A 16,637-nucleotide genomic window follows, 5' to 3' on the forward strand; every position below is an offset into this window, starting at 1 on the left:
TTGTTGAGGTTAGTTGACCCAGCAGACGACATGGTTCAATGGTGTGGGACTGGTTGAAGAGCCTTTAGCTTTGAAGGTGTTTGAATTTGTCTTGTCCCCTCCTGTAAAGGCTCCAGGACGGTGGTGTGCGCTGGTGTGTTTGTAGTGGGTGGTCATCTAACCATTACATCTCCTGGCTTTGGTGCGGGCGTTATTGAAGGTCTAACGTTCACATTGTACTTTATCTGTCTTTGCTCCTTTTTTGCACTTTCCTGCTATGTTTGCTGACTCTTCCTCTCCCCCCTTTTTGATCACCCAAGCTGTATTTTCTAGGTTTTCCCTCTCACTGCTTGACACTCTCATCTTGGCTGCCTCTCGGTGTTTCACACACACACACACACAGAGACACACACGCAGTCTTGCTCGGTCTGTCAGACATACTCTGTTGTGTTGCAGGGTGGTGTGTGTGTGGCTTGAAGGGTGTGATAGTGGGTTACAGCATTGTGGTTACTATGGGGAGCCATCGGGATCAGAAGGAATATAATGTTTTTACACAATATTAATGGGTATACCAAGTTCAAAAACCTCCAGTTTCAGTGATCCTTGTTTAGCATAGTTTTGTGTTTTATTATTGACAAATGTAATTAACTGTAATCTTTTTTTAAAAAGCAAAGCAAAAAAGAGAATGACTGACTCAAAAATATTAAGACAACATTATTCAGTAGATTTTTGATTTCAGTATGGAGCATACAAATGGTGTTTTGTGAACCACAGTACCCACTTCAGACATTAAGAAACTGCAGTCATGCATGACAAAGCAAAGGTGTGACTTGCATGTTCCACTGGGAATTATTCTTTTACGTTTTGCCTAGGACACTATTTATCTCAAGCTCAGTAATCAGTGTTTGGTCAGGTGTGGAGTAGATTAGTATTTTCTTTTACATCACTTGTCTGGGGGTTCTGCGCAGTATGTTGGCTCTTCCGAGGACACTCTTCTGGACAGGGGGTGTCTGATGTTCCTGGAATTTTCAAAGAAAACAACCACGACTATGTCTGGTTGGCTAAGCCAGAAACTACTTGTCTGTCTTGAACTTGAACTCCTTCAGGACCTTGGTCCTATTGTTCTCAACCACAGTTGGTGATGTCTCCCATCAGGAAGATTATAGGTCACATGCAGCATGGATGTTCCTGTGCTGCATATGTACACTATCTCAGCCATTTGGTGGTGCCTCTGAGTGTACAGTGGTCCAGCTTGCATCTTACATCCTGCTACTATGTGGTGGATTGCTTCTGGGGCAACTTCGGTCCTGTCCACTGTTGTAGATTCCTACAATGGATGGATCTGTTGCTTAGAACCTGTTGTCAGAATTTGATTTGATTTGATTTAATTTAACTTAATCATTATTTTTTAATACAATTTAAATTGATGTAAATATCCCAACCCAAACACTATTGAAATGCATAATGTTTTAGATAGTTAGTTCCTTTATATTAGATTAATACTAACAAAACATACCTTGTTTCCTGATAGTTCCTAAAACTTCCTCTTTGATTTAGTATAATCTTGAAATTGTAAACATTGTTTTGCTTTGAATAAATCCAGTAAAAAAAAATTTTTGACCCTTATCACAAGGGGAGTGTACATATCTCAATATCTCTGTACTTTCAACTGCTCCCTTATTTCCCCAAAGGGTTACAAGACATATTTTGATTTGGCGCAGATCACTGGATGCCCTCCCTGGAATAACCTTTCCCACTGCATGTATGCGGGCTTTGGACTAGCACTGAGTGTACACTGGCCTGTGACTATTGAGGCTGGGTTTATGTCTGCTCAATCAAACCGCGTGCCTTTTACGTCTAAGGCAAATGTGTTAAACACTACACCACAGAGCCACTGCCGTATACATATTTATGTAATAACTTATAAAGATACAGTCACACACAGGATAAGAAGTTCATTAAAAACAGAAACACTACCTAAAATGATTGTTGAAATGCACATTTGTGCTGGGGAGAGGGTTAATTGGCACTTAGCATTATGGGTTCTTCCAGGTCCTGACTCCCCCTTCCTCAATAAAAGGCATCTAATAGGCTTCTGCTGTACGTGGTCATTCCAGTCTAAAACCAAGTGCCATGTAAAACTCATTGTAGGCCATGTAAGGAGAAGAGTAATAAGATGTTATTTAATGGTGCTCTTTGCCCATGAACTCTGAAATCCTCCTTATTTTTCAACAGTCAATCTATTTAGATGTATAACAGAAAGCGTTCCAACTCAGCAGTGTCCTGTTACAGTTGAACTTTGGGGACTTACAGTAACTCTTACAAAGCTGCAAGGGTACTTTTTTGCTTTCATCCTATAATCCAAGGCCTCATCCACTTGAGAGTACATTGCTATACTTGTCAACAACTTCCAGTACCTAATTTTTAAGTCAGTATTGACATCTGCTGGTGAAGATTGTGCATTACAGCTCATATTAGTTCACACTTCAAGAGATTCGTTGTGCAGCTCACGGCACCATTCCTCAAAAAAATTACCAAGTGCAACTAATGCCAAATTCAGGAAATCAAAAAAGTTGAAATTTGGACTGATTGTGTGGGAAAGTATTTGTCAGATTTGCTGTTATCGCCACCAACAACAGATCAAATGTGAGTAGCGTTCATTTACTGTTGATGTAGTGTCTTTGGGAAATAAAGAAAAATTATAATCACATTATGTTTTTTGTTTGTCATTGTAGATACTCACAGGTTTAATTCATTCAGGTGAAGAAAAGGGGATTTCCAGTCAGTGTTCATGGTGTTGTTGAGCGCGTGTTCATGAGTGTGTATGTGTGTGTGTGTGTTGTGCTTGTTGCTCTTTCAGCTTTATCAGTGCTGGCTTCCTCTTTGAAACTGTGTTGTCTCAGTTTTCTGCAGCATAGTCTCTGATGTGGTTTGTGAGTCATAGTGTGGTAAATATACAAATTTGCACACACACATTCAGAGTCACAAACACATATAGTCACATCTACACACACAGTTTTCATGGTCACTACTTAGTATTCCCTTTGCATTCATGTTTTACTTTGATGGAGCAATAAGCTATGAGCCAGCTGACATAAGCTGTTGGATTTTCTCAGGTGAACAATGCGTGCAGCTACGGCGCCTCAGCAACAGAGCAAAAAAAGAAGAAAGAAAAGAAAAGGAAAAAAAGTTCACATCTTCACTTTAAATCTTCACAGCTACACCAGACAGTAAAGGCAAAGGCCTCAAACTTTATTAAAAATATCACATTGTGCTGTGTGGGGATATTCTTGGGGTCACCATGGCAACAGACATCCAAGTGCCACATCCACGAATGTGCACACCTGCCTGCCAGTGTTCCAACTTGTGCCTCGAAGCCTCGCTGTTAGACATTATCTAGGTGCTGTTTGCTACATGTGACAGGACAGAGGCGACAGTAGCAGTGCCTTTGTTCTCAGAAAGAGGAGCACGCAGCTCTGTCAAGGTGTTAATTAGCCATTGTGAGACGAGACAGTCGTTAGGATTGAGCTTGCTTCAGCTGTGAGATGCACAACCTTTTGTGTGAAACAGCTTTGTCTTGCCAGACTTTGCGATGAATGCAATACAGTGAGTGACAGCTTCTTTGAAAGCAGCAATGCATTATATATACAACCACAGCACTCAATACCCTCTGTCCTTGCCAGCAGGAGATCTGACAGATGCAGTATATTTACCTGGTATGTCATTAAAACTTCCTGACAGCCGCCAGCTTAATATAATATCACATTCCTTAGTTGTGCTTTGACTCTCCACAGCTCGGGGCATGTATTTAAGCTCTAGTTTACTCAGTTAAGTTTAAAATGTGTAGTGGTGTAGTTTTGCAAGGGCATGCCATGTTTTTTTCAGTGTCTAAATGAGATGTTGTGACTCATGTGGAGAAAACCAGTAACTTGGACTGGGTGACTGACAGTATCGGATTGACTCATCATTCTGATCCTTGCCACCGATATACAACAGTGAACTTAGTATTTTCTTGAGGACATTACTCATTGCAAGATAAAAAAGGAATGCTGCACAGTAAAGTGGTTTGGATGACCTGTGAGTATAAAGGCCAATTGTATTTAGTGTTTTTCATCTGTGGAAATGTCAGACCATATTTGTGTGATATTATGCATGTTGTAAGTCAAAACACACACATATATGGACAAAAACAATCAACGGTATAGTCTGCCAGTTTTGTGATGCCTAGATTAGAAAGCAGATTACATTTGTGAATTCTGAATAATAGCAGAAAAATATTCTTAAAATATTCACACTTATTTATTGCAAACAAGTGAATTAGAATTTTTTTGGGCCATAGAAAGTTGGTGTCAGTGGGGTGTCGAATGACTGATTTGAAAATAAAAACAAGCTAGTGGAGATTTCTTATCACAGAACACTTGTCTGCATACATGTGCATGTATGTGAGTGTGTGAATGTATGCATGAGTATGTGAGTCACGCACCACTATCCAGCCCCCTGGGCTTCGAGTTCTGACGCCCATCTTTCAGCTCTTCTACTGCACACTGAACCCAGTGAACCTTCTGCTGTTTACACTCTCCCCCTCCTCCTGCTCACTCTGTCTCTATTTATCTCTCTCACACACTCTCATGCTCATCTATTCTCCCTCCGTCTCTCCTACTTTCTCTCTCCATCTCCCTCCAGCTCCCTACAGTACATCTCTCATTCTCACGCACTCTCGCTCTCTTGTGTTCTTAGGCTTTTCTCTCGCGAACCGTCCTCCATCTCTCTTTATAACTGTACCTCTACACTGTGTATCTACCTCTGCAGATCAAGACTTATTCAGACTCAGACAGTCTCTGCCTTTATAAGGTTCAGACAGACACTCAGGGTTAGGCTGTGTTAGGGTTGTCCCTTTTAATGTGTAGATTTGTGGCCATAGAAAGAAACAGACAGAGAGGTGAGCGGAGTGAGAGATGTAAATGCATAGAGAATGATTTTTCTGATTTTCAGACATTTAAGCGCCAGACTGAAGATTGAATGACAATAGAGCTCCTCATTCTCAACCTCCACCTTCTCTTCATCGCCGTCTGCCTGCACATCCACATTATCTCAGTGCCGCCATCACTATCATCATCATCACTCCCAAAAACAAACATGCACTCACTCCATCAGGTTGCAGAAAGTCGAACAGCTGCTGTGTTGTCAGCCCTCTGCTGCCCACACCAAGCCCCTTCTGTCCAATGCAACTTTCACCATTAGCAGACTGGTAAAATGTGGCTCTGTTTTTGTGCGCGTCTGCGCAGGCCAATTTTTTTTCATGAATGAGGATATGTGTGTGGGAATGTGCTTGGGATAGTAGGTGGGAAGGTTCAGCGGGGAGGGCATGCCATTCATGCCAGCTCCTCTTGTAACTTTACCCCTCACATCACAGTAATGTCATCTTCGGCTCCTCAGCTCTGAACTGCTTCATTTGAAATTCTCTGGCGCATTGTGGAAGTGAAACACGCTATTAATAATCCTGGTTGGGTGAGCGAGTGTGTGTTGGACACAGCTTGAAAGTCCATTGAGCTGTGTAGAGGAGGTAAGCAGAATGTGCATCACATGGTGTGCACCTCAGAGGAGCACATCTCGCTGTGCCAGAGAACAGTTTGTGCGTGAGGGTTTGCATGTGTATTTGAAAGTGTCTAAATGTGTGCAAGGTACTGTTTGTCGTGTGTTTGTATGCGTGAAAAGTGCTTTGAAAACGTGAGATTGCTATACTGAGAATTATGCATTCACCATAAGTCACAAGGTTAATCTCCATGCAACAGCTCAATAATTCACAGCTCATATGCTTTAATCATGTTCTGAAAAATCATGATTTTCCATTTACTATATATCTCTCGCTTGATGAGAAATGATGTTTGTATTGAATAATGATATTTAGCAGGCTAACTTCACGTGTTTATTTATTTTGCTTGCGGCAGAGCAGCTTTCTTGGCAGAATCTCATCAGTATTTGGTACAGGTTGGGAATCCCAAGCCTGGTCACGGAAGGCACACGTACACTGTAAATGGCTAATCGGGTATCAAACCAGCAGAGAGGAAAAAAAAGAGTCTCCAGTCCTTGTCTCATTCATTTTTCACAGCCAGCAAATGAAGTTGGTACGGTGGGAGCAATCAATTATAGATGAGAGAAGGTAGGATGGAAAGAGAGAGAGAAAGATGAAGGGGAAGAAAGAGGCCTACCTCGCATGCGGCAGAGCTTTAGCACATCATTGAATATCACAGTGGTATTCTGCAACCTGCATGCACAGAGCTGCTCAGGTAATGGAGTTTGGAGGCCTAGGACTGCACAGAGAACACTGGACAGAAAATCCTTCAATGTGCATGAACCTCAAACACTAAACCAGTAGCATTTGATTCAATAACAACTCCAAACACGAACTTTTACAGCGTCTTGGTTCACTCGTGTGTGCACTTGTGTTTTTCTATGGCTCATTGCACTGACACAGTCATAGCGAAACTGCATTGTGCCTTTTCACAAATGTCGAGCAACAGTAATAGCGTTCCCTCGGTAGGTTACAGCTCGCTATGAAACCAGGATATAAAATTGGTTAAGATGCAGCATTTTAGAGTTCACACACGCTCTCCGGTCTTTTCTGTGTTTGAGTCACACTGCATTTTGTCTATCCTTGTTACTCCTAGTTACTACAGTGTATGTTACACATAGCAGACCACAAACAGATTTTCTGAGATAAATTTAGTTGTGATTCTAGGAATTTAGAATTTTAAAAACATTAACACAAAAACTACATTTGTATTATAACGAACTGGGGTTGATTGTAGCTGCTGGCAGAAATTATTTGTGAATACATTTTCAGAACTCTTTGATGTGTTGCTTTCATCGATACCATAGTCTCTGACATTCAGTATTTTTTGTCATGTAGAAACTAAAAGTAAAGCAATAGCTTTGATCAAATTCAGGTACCGGGGCTTTCCTGGACAATCAAGCCGCACATTACCTCTGTGCATTTTTTTTCTGTGCCATTTAGTCCTTGATAGTTTCACAACTCCAACCTGTGGCACTTTTATTCAGTTTAAATCCACGGGACTGTCCCACACATAGAAATGCATACGCAGATACACATTTGAAATCACATTCAATGTGATTTCAGTGCAATTAAGAGGAGAAGTCCTTTCTTCTCTTCGTAGCTGTCCGTAGTTTTATATACAGATGTTTTCAGCGAGCTTTCAGTGCTATGTTTGAAAAGTAAGCGCAAAGCATCACTCCGTGGCCTCACTAGTCGTTAAATGTCAGATATTAGCTTCTGGAAACAGCTCTGTTTGTGCCGTCTGTATTTGGTGTCTGTGTCTTAGTGTGTGTGTTAGTGTGTGTGTTTCTCTTTGTGTGTGTGTGTGTGTGTGTGTGTGTGTGTGTGGGCAGAGAGGCTGTTTGATGTGAGTCAGATCCAAACCCAGGCTGGTTTCTCTCACATGTGTGTGGGACGCATCCAGATGGCTCCATAGGACTGCGCAAATGTCACTCTGATAATGAGACAACAGGGCCTGCTGAAATACAGGTAGCAGGGCTGTGGTTTGCCCTTTTATACACACACACATACACTCAAAGAAATTAAGTGAAAAATTAGAGACCATTGCAATGGGATTACAACAGCCACGGCAACAGTAAATTTTCAAGCAACAAATCTTGAAGAGACAGTGTTGAAAAAAAGATCTGTCCACAGGCACAAAGACATGAATGTTTGTCTGCTACAGTAGATGACAGAGACATACTCTATAGACCCACAAGATGAAAACTATATCAGCTTTGCAATCACAGCTGCTACATATCACACGTTTCCTAAATTTACTTCATACAGGCAGATACTTTAAAACACTGGAGCTGCCAACACCAAGAAGGTTCTGAGTTTAAAGCTGCTGGTAGGATGGAGCTTAAATGTTTCCATGTGCCCATAAGGGTTTGTGCTGGTTTTCTTCCAAAGTTCAGTAACACTCATATTAGGTTTTCTGGTGATTATATATTTACCTAAGGTGTTGATGGGACCATCAATTATTGTCTGATTTTCTGCAACCTGATTGTATCCTCGGTTTAGCCCAGTGTCTGGTGGTGTCCACTGGTTAAGTAATAATATAGTGACATAATTTCTAGGTTCAAGGCTCTACAGAGTTTGCTGGCACCTGCTTTTTACTGAATGTTTTTACAAGGCTCTATACATTCCTGTGAAAAACTAAGTTCACCCCATAATTTGGTAGTTTGTAGAACCGCCTTTAGCAGCAGTAACTTGAAGTAAACATTTTCTGCATCAGTTTATCAATCTCTAAAATCACAGAAGAGGAATTTTCAGGTTTGGGGTTGTTTGTTTATGAACAACACTCTTAACAGCCATCTCAGTATGTCAGTCAGGTGGAGGCTTGGACTTTGACTGGACAAGTCCAACACCTTGATTTTTTTTTTCCAGCCATCTCTTTTAGAATTGATTTTATGTTTTTAGGGTCATGATCAATGTTCCCTCTAATTTTTCATGTGTCTGAGCGAACACACAAACTCCCTGAGCGACCACTGTGAGCAACAGCAGACGTGTGCACTGTGGTCACGCCAGCATCGAATCCATCTAAGTTACATGGTTTATTAAAATAATCAAATTACAGCATTTACATTTATGTTAGACTACTTTTAATTAACTGCTTTAGCCCACTTACAATGAAAATGTAAAAAAAAATCTTGTTCATGACCTGTGTAGCATGTTAACACTATTGGAAGTAAAAAATAACTTGAACTCCAAATTTGAAAACAAAACTTTCTTCTTCTTCTCTTCTCTTTTTTTTAATTTTTATTTTTTTATATAAAGCTCTGACTTGTATTATGAGTATGAGTCTGTGGTCTTGGAGCGAGTCCTGTAACTCTCTGTCTGCAAAATACAGTATATAATGACCAATGGGCAATTAATTATATAGTTACTTCTTCAAAAAAGTAACAATGTTATGCAAACAACAAAGTTTTTTGCAGCTGTTTACCTAAAAATGCAGCCAAGGCGTTTTTTTTAATAAACATTTCAAACTATCTACAGAACAATCAGCTGTTCTGCATCAAATCTGATGCCACACAAATTATTTGTACCACTTCAAAAAATTATTTCTGTCCACTATGAGATAAAGGAGAACAACAGCCTGATACCTGCAGGCCTGACAACAGGAGATGTATCACTCCTGTAACACCTGTAACATTCAGTAATTGATAAATTGCCTGTATTTGTATAGCGCTTTACTTAGTCCCTAAGGACCCCAAAGCGCTTTACACGTTCAGTCATCCACCCATTAACACACACATTCACACACTGGTGATGGCAAGTTACAATGTAGCCACAGCCGCCCTGGGGCGCACTGACAGTAGTCGCCTGTTCTGACACACACAACAAAAATATTGACTACACTGCACACTAACTACACAAGATTTGCGCTAAACATCGCAAATCTCTCACATCTCAAAACACCGCCCTCACTCCTAAAACTTCCCCGTCCCTAAACAACTAAATGCCATGTTGCCATATCATTTTTTGATTGGTCGACATGGTACATTTTTCGACCAAAAGGAAAGGGTGGAAGTTTTTTGGTTTTGTTTTTGCTCACACGCAGAGAGTGCTTTCAAGCGTTTTCCTTGTAAAATGCCGTTTTTATCGTTTCTTCCCGCAGTAAATGCAAAAAACGATAGTATTCAGGAAGAAAACCAAACATTGCATATTTTTTTTATCATAACTCTGGTTTTACGTTGCCTATCAACACAATTTAAAAACTTGTATAAAGTCCACACTTTTTCCGTCAATTCTTCCGTCTGTCCTGCTAACATCTCCAATAGTTGTACACGTTGTCATTAACGTGGCTTAACTCCACATCAGCCACGCCGCTTTGCTAGCTAAAACACTGGTATTGGCACATAAGGACACTGTCATAGCCTGTCAATGACGTTAATTAGCTGCATATATATGAATGTGAATGGTATTATTGGCTGGACTATGGGAGAAGGTGGCATCGTTGTGCGCAATGCAGATTTTTTGTGCGCAGAGACCGTGCCAGCATGTGCGCAGCTTAGAGGGAACATTGGTCATGACCCATTTTCAGCCATGTAGCTGTTAGATAGATGGCCTCACATTTGACTCTTTAATACTTTGACATAGAGGGGAGCTCATGGTTGACTCGATGACTACAAGGTGTACGTGTCCTATAGCTGCAAAACAAACTCAAATCATCACCCTGCTACACACTGTGCTTAGCAATTGTTATGATAAGTTTATGCTGATATGCTGTGTTTGGCTTTCACCAAATGTGACCAGAATCATCACCTTGGTTTTGTGTATACAAAGGACGTTGTTATACTGTTGGATTGTTAGACCACTGAATAGGTTATAGATTTTCTGTTTTGTTCAGCTGCAACTTTGCAAAGCAGTCCTTCAAAACAAGTCATACTTGTTCAGTCTTTTTTTGCATGTGTTGTAGAGTTTGAGATGTGGCTCTTGGGTAGCACCTGGCTGCTACTTTTGTTAATTTGTATGGAAGCACCAGTTAGTTTTTCAGAGGACTTCATAGAGTTAGTTAGTTTGTTTCATCTTAAAGATTACAGTAGGCTTAGAGCAGCAAATAATAACTGCTAATCTTGTTGTGGTTGGCTAACACATTAGCTGCAGTTTTGTTTTCTGTCTTCTTTCTGTCATATTATGCCACTTGCCTCTGCCCATCTGTAACTTGTTCGTGCTTTACCTCACTGATAAATCCTCAACATGTACTGTTGTTCAGAATATTTTAACCTGTATGTTGAAACTTCTCAAATGCATCTGTAATTTGAATAACTCTTTGGCTAGCAACTAAGCTAGCAAGCAGATTTTTAAGGCAAATGTTAGGCAGGTAGCAAACTTCAGTTTTGTTTGAACCCCATGCACATTTTTAGATAATTTGTTAGAACTAACTCTTTTTTTTTTTTTTTTTTGCCTGTCCCGTTTGGCTCTTTTACCATCAGAATTATTGTCTAAAGGCAAAGAAAGATGCCCAACGGATTTACTTTACCAAATTGACCATCCCAGCCTTGTCATAATGGTCCATTTGATTCACCTTTTATTGTTTATTTTATTTTCACTTGCTGAATACGGGACAGACTTGACTGGGGGAAAGAAGGGGAGAAAGAAAGAGAAACAGCTGAGAAGAGGGACGGGGGAGGCGAGAAGGGCAAAAAACAAAAACCAACAGAATGGGCAGAAAAAGAAAAAAAAAGAAAAAAGAAATAGAAAATGCATATATCGATCACCTGGATCACCTGTTGAGAAAGAAAAAAGAAAACAAGCAGAAGAGAACAAGAGTAATAGAATAAACAACATCACAATGATATATGGGAATATGACAGTAAATACTAAATATTAAACATTATTGTGCAGCACATAAGATCAACAGAACACAGTGTGCTTTGAGGTAGGAGCCAAAAAGGGTGTAGTTTGTGTGAGTGATCACCCGTGTGTACACCTGTGAGCATGGACGCGGTTGTTTTTTTAAAAGGTTCTTTCATGTAATGATCTGCTAGAGGGTGTGGGGGGGCCACAGCCCCGTCCTCCAGGGCATGAAGCAGGTATGGAGGAGATCAAAACTCCAGACATCCAGAGGCCCCCAGAACACAAGAGACCAAGTAAGACCAACAGAGGGCCAGCCGCGCCACTGTCCCAGAAAGAGCTGAGGAGAGTCCCAGATGAGGGCTCACTCAGCAGCCGCGGAGCAGAAGCCAGGGGGAGTTGCAGCGCCCGTGAGCTCCGCCGGCAGCCAGCCGTGCCTGAGTGACCGAGCCCCAGGCCGAGAGGCCGGGGGCACCCCACCTCCGAAGTGGCCCGAGCGAGCCCCAGGCCCCAGGCCCCGATAAGCGGCCGCCAAGGAGTGAGCCGGTGTGTACCTGGACGCCCATCCCCAGACACAAAGAACCACCAACGCACCGACACCTGAGGGAGTCCGCCACTGGCAGGGGAAGTGGTGGTGGGGGGAGATAGGCCTCCAAACCTTGGAGGGCCTGAGATGTCCCCAGAGAGGTGGCGTCTGATACCCAACCTGACATATAGACACAGACATACAGGCACACACAGAAACAAACATCCATTCCCACCCTCATGCTCTTATATGCACTTACTCCACACTCAACCAACGTGGAGACAGACATAAAGAGACGCTGTACACACGATCACACTCCCCAAGCGTACTCTACGAACCGGGTCTAGGTACCCTTGCCCCTGGAGGGGGGAACTGCACCCAGACCCAGGTGGTGTTACCCTTTTCCCTGCGGTGGGGAGAGGCAGACCGCCCCGACTCCGCAGTAGCAGGGAAGCCCCACACTCCAGACCGCAGTCGGACGGCCATGTTAGAACTAACTCAACAAGAGCACAGAATATCACTTTTAGATGTCTACTGTAACTAATTAGTTCATTGATACTATTACGCCTTTCAGCCCTGAAAATCCTCTTTTCATGGATATCTAGATACTGTGCTTTGTCTATAATGACTATATTGATCAATGTATGACAAAGTATTACAATGACATTTAGAAAAAATATTACTGATCATTTTGAGAAAAAAGTCAAAACATTATTTTGAAATATTAAATGGTATATATAAAATGTTATACATGTTGAAAAAAAATCCAAATATGTAATATTATATAATATTATATATAATGTTCAAGTCAGACAACTGCCGTGGCTGCTATACCCTCTACAACACGAGTTATTTATGAGTTGTGAATTTGTGAAGACACTTTTTTGAGTAACAGAAATTATTTCTCTTGTAGCACAAAAACAGTGCAGTTATCAGTATAAGAATGCTGAAATGATGGTGCAGAAAGCTACAAAGAAAAACGACACAAAGCTTGAGGAGTTTGTTCAATATGAATTAGCTGGCATATGACATCTTTGGATAAAGTTAGTATGTATATGTTCACAACAGTTTAGTACACAAATTAGTTATTTTATAGCAATATTCCAAATAATAGTTCTAGTTTTGTCTCATTGGATCTCTGTTGTATTTTAGAAAAACATCTGTTGGCAGATGTTTACCATCATACTACTGTTTTAACCCTGTTCACTGGGTGGGTACTAAAAGTGGTATTTGGGCCCTGGAATGACTAACTATCCGGTTGTTCAGTGATGACGTGACGAATCCTACTTCCGGGTCTAAAGTAGTCTGCGTTTAATATGGCTTTTGTGTTGTTAACATGTTTAATGTTATGTATTTTCTTCTGTTTGATCTCAAAAAGCTCCTAAAACAGTCAGTGATCCCTGTTGACCTCCCTCTGCTTTTATTACCGCTTATCATTTATTTAAGCTCAGTTTTTAAAACCTTAGGATGTAACTGCAGCCCAGCCCATGCAGCAGTATATGAATGACTAACATCGTATTGTGGATGGATTATCTCAGTTGTTCTCCTGGCTGAAGTTTGGTCCTTTTACAGCATCCTGCTATGCGATTACATTCGTTCCTGACCACCGAGAACACTCACGTTAACTTTTATCGAGTGGAAAAAAGTTAGCTTGGTTATATTATGCTAACATAGCTGTGTCGCTAGCGGTCACGTAGCACATCATTATATACCAGCTAGCCCAACTTCAGTAACCCTACAAACGTCACTGCTGTTTAGTTTTCTGTCTTCATTTATGATGGAAGTGATAGCAGAGCTGTACGTTTTAATTTGTTTCCAAAACCCCGCAGTCAGGACATGCTATATTGTATTTAGATAGAAGCTAGCGAGCTAACTCCCTGCTAACTTCTAACTCCGTTAAATGTCATAAATTCCGTTTTCATGGATGCCTGGATGTTAAACTCAATTGTTACACCCGGTAGAGCAGAACGCTGATCATTTTATTAAAGATGAAAGACTTTAGACAGTTTTTCAACTCTCAGTAATGCCATAGTGATCGTTTGATATATGGACCTGCAGCGGAGTTAAGACCCAGACACGGCTAGTGGCGTCAGACTGAACAATCGGATGTCAAACCTTGAAAGTGGATAGGCTTTCACCCCCTCCCTTTGCTGGACAAACAGACAAGAAATCTTAACACATGAATGTAACAAACACACTGAGAAAAAATAAATATTTAAAGTAAAATAATGTACTGATCACATTTGCAGGCATACCCACTAAGTGACTCATGAGTTATAGTCTAGAGGTTCATGTGCTTTGTTCTCTGATCACTTGATCTGTAGAGAAACAATGTATCTTTATTATCAAGGCTGGCTATTGACTTCATCAGGGAGATGAATGCAGTAATATTCTTTCACTGACTTGTGCTAAATGACGGCTTCACCTCCGTCCCTCTCCAGCTGTCGGAGGTCACCGTGGGTCACCACACAGTTGCCATGGGAACGGGAAACAAGAAGGAAATTTCTCCTGAGCACCAAACAGTGACACCTTACTTCGTCTCCGACAGACTCGGTTGAGTTGCACATCAAGTGTGAAAGCAGGAGTGAGAAGTTGTTGTTTATTTAATTTTCTTACGAGTCACAAGAGTGGCCAGTCAACCCCACTCTTTTTCACACTCCCTCTTTTTCTTTCTCTCTCCTATGTAGAAACCTATTTTCACACGTACCCTTGTGGATGTTTGCTCTCACATATTTTCTTTGTCTGCATCACTCCACTCCGTGGTTCTCTCACACAATATATATTCCTGCTATCTGGAACAGCAAAGCACAGGTGCAACCCTGTCTGTGTGTGCGCAAGTGAGACGGTATTTGTTACTTCAGCTCTCCAACTGCTGTGACCCAGTGTAACTATTGCACCTACATTGTCAACCCTCTAACAGCTCAGTCAGCCTCTCGAGGTTCCCACACCTGTTTGCCTAACAAGCACACCAACATACTTTTTATATCAGGCCTCAGTCACAAATACTAATCCACTGACACCATTATGCTCCAATGCGTATGGCATGTGTGCGTAGAGGGGGTGGGGGTGGAGCTGATGGCATTGCTGCTGTATCAAACTGCTGGAAGCAAATTTCCTCTAAGGTGATTTGTTATAGTGACAGAGCAGGAAATATTTTTAGCCAGAGTGAAAGGACAAATAATCAAGCAGGAAAGACAAATGGTAGACAACAAGGGAAGTGAGGGAAGGAGAAAGCGAGAAAGCAAAGGAAGAAAGAGTGGGTAAGTGAGAGAGAGAGAGAGCAATGGGGGAGTGAAATCTGAGGGTAAACCAAAACCACCTGGATGTTGCTGACTTGCTACTCTTGTGTTTAGAGCAGTCTATCTACATTGCATTACACATGCACACTCGCATAACCACACATACCTCATGGTCATATGCACACACACACATGTGCACGCACACACACATATGGATCTAAATATGTGCAATTGCTTCTAAAAAAGTTAAAAATCCTTCTTACTTATGAAAACTCAAGTCATGTATGTTGTAATAAATGTACAGCAAAATGAACCACCAGTTAATGTAATCTTTTCTGCTGTTTAATATACAGTTTTAGTTAATTAAGTGACTGCTTTTGATTTCTTGTGTTTATTTATACTTTGATGAAAATGTGTCTAACCACCTGATCGTCTGATCATCTGACTTGCAATTTATACGACTGTAATGCCAGATTGCCCAGATGGTTAACTAATGAAATAAAAGCTAAATGTAGGAATAAAAAGTCCAAGTCGAAGCAAATTTGTGAATAAAGCATAGTGGAAACTTCTCGTAGCATTTACTCAGCAGACAAAACCAGGAGTGATATAATACAACTAAAGGGACAGAGACTAAAACTTCTTCTTTTTTACTTCTCCTTTTTTTCTCAATGGAATTCTTACAAGTGTAAGACTTTGGTTTTCTGGGTTCTGCTATCACGGCAGTCAGGAGCCTTGGCCTTAACCTCAAAGTGGTTGGTAAAACAATTTAAAGTGAGAAGAGCGGTGGTCAGGACAATCTGGTTTGCATACACAAGTCGAGAGGCCGTTATGTAGCACAATGTCCTCCTCTCTGTCTCTGTCTCTCTTACACACACGAACATACACACACACACACACACACACACACACACACATAGCCTACACACTTTCTCTCTCTCTCTCTCACTGGTTTGTTCCCTGAGTCAGCACTCTGCCTCAGCTCCAGTTTCTCTATCCCGGCCCTCCTCTGCCCGCCTGCCTGCAGGACACTATTAGGACATCATTGTGTGCATTTGTGAGTGTCTATGTGAGCCCATGCTTGTGTGTGTATAAAAGAATGGGTGTGCGTGCCTTTGAGGGAGAGAGCTACTGTTGCATTTACGTGGTCAGGTCCTTTCAGCATCTTATGCAATACGATATTTTTCACTTTGCGAGTAACCCTGGATATTTTTGTCGGCTCTACCGAATCAGCTATTATTGCAGCTCACCATAAAAGATGCACGTCTCCTCTCACTCTTCCAAAACACTCCCAATGGGTTTTGCATGTTGTAGTGTGAGTGTATCTATTTCTGTGTGTGTGTGTGTGTGTGTGTGTGTGTGTGTGTGTGTGTGTGTGTGTGTGTGTGTGTGTGTGTGTGTGTGAGAGAAAGAGAGAGATTCTGTATACTACTAGTTCTGCTAACATGGCCCAAAAATAGCGAACTGGAGAGGTGTGAAGTAAAAAAGGAAAGGACACTTTAGTAGAGGAGTAACTGACACGGGGTGAGTCACTTTCTCTCTC

This window comes from Pundamilia nyererei, unplaced genomic scaffold (genome assembly GCF_000239375.1).
Source record: "Pundamilia nyererei isolate P.nyererei 1_Seehausen unplaced genomic scaffold, PunNye1.0 scaffold00044, whole genome shotgun sequence".
Classification (NCBI taxonomy): Eukaryota; Metazoa; Chordata; class Actinopteri; order Cichliformes; family Cichlidae; genus Pundamilia; species Pundamilia nyererei.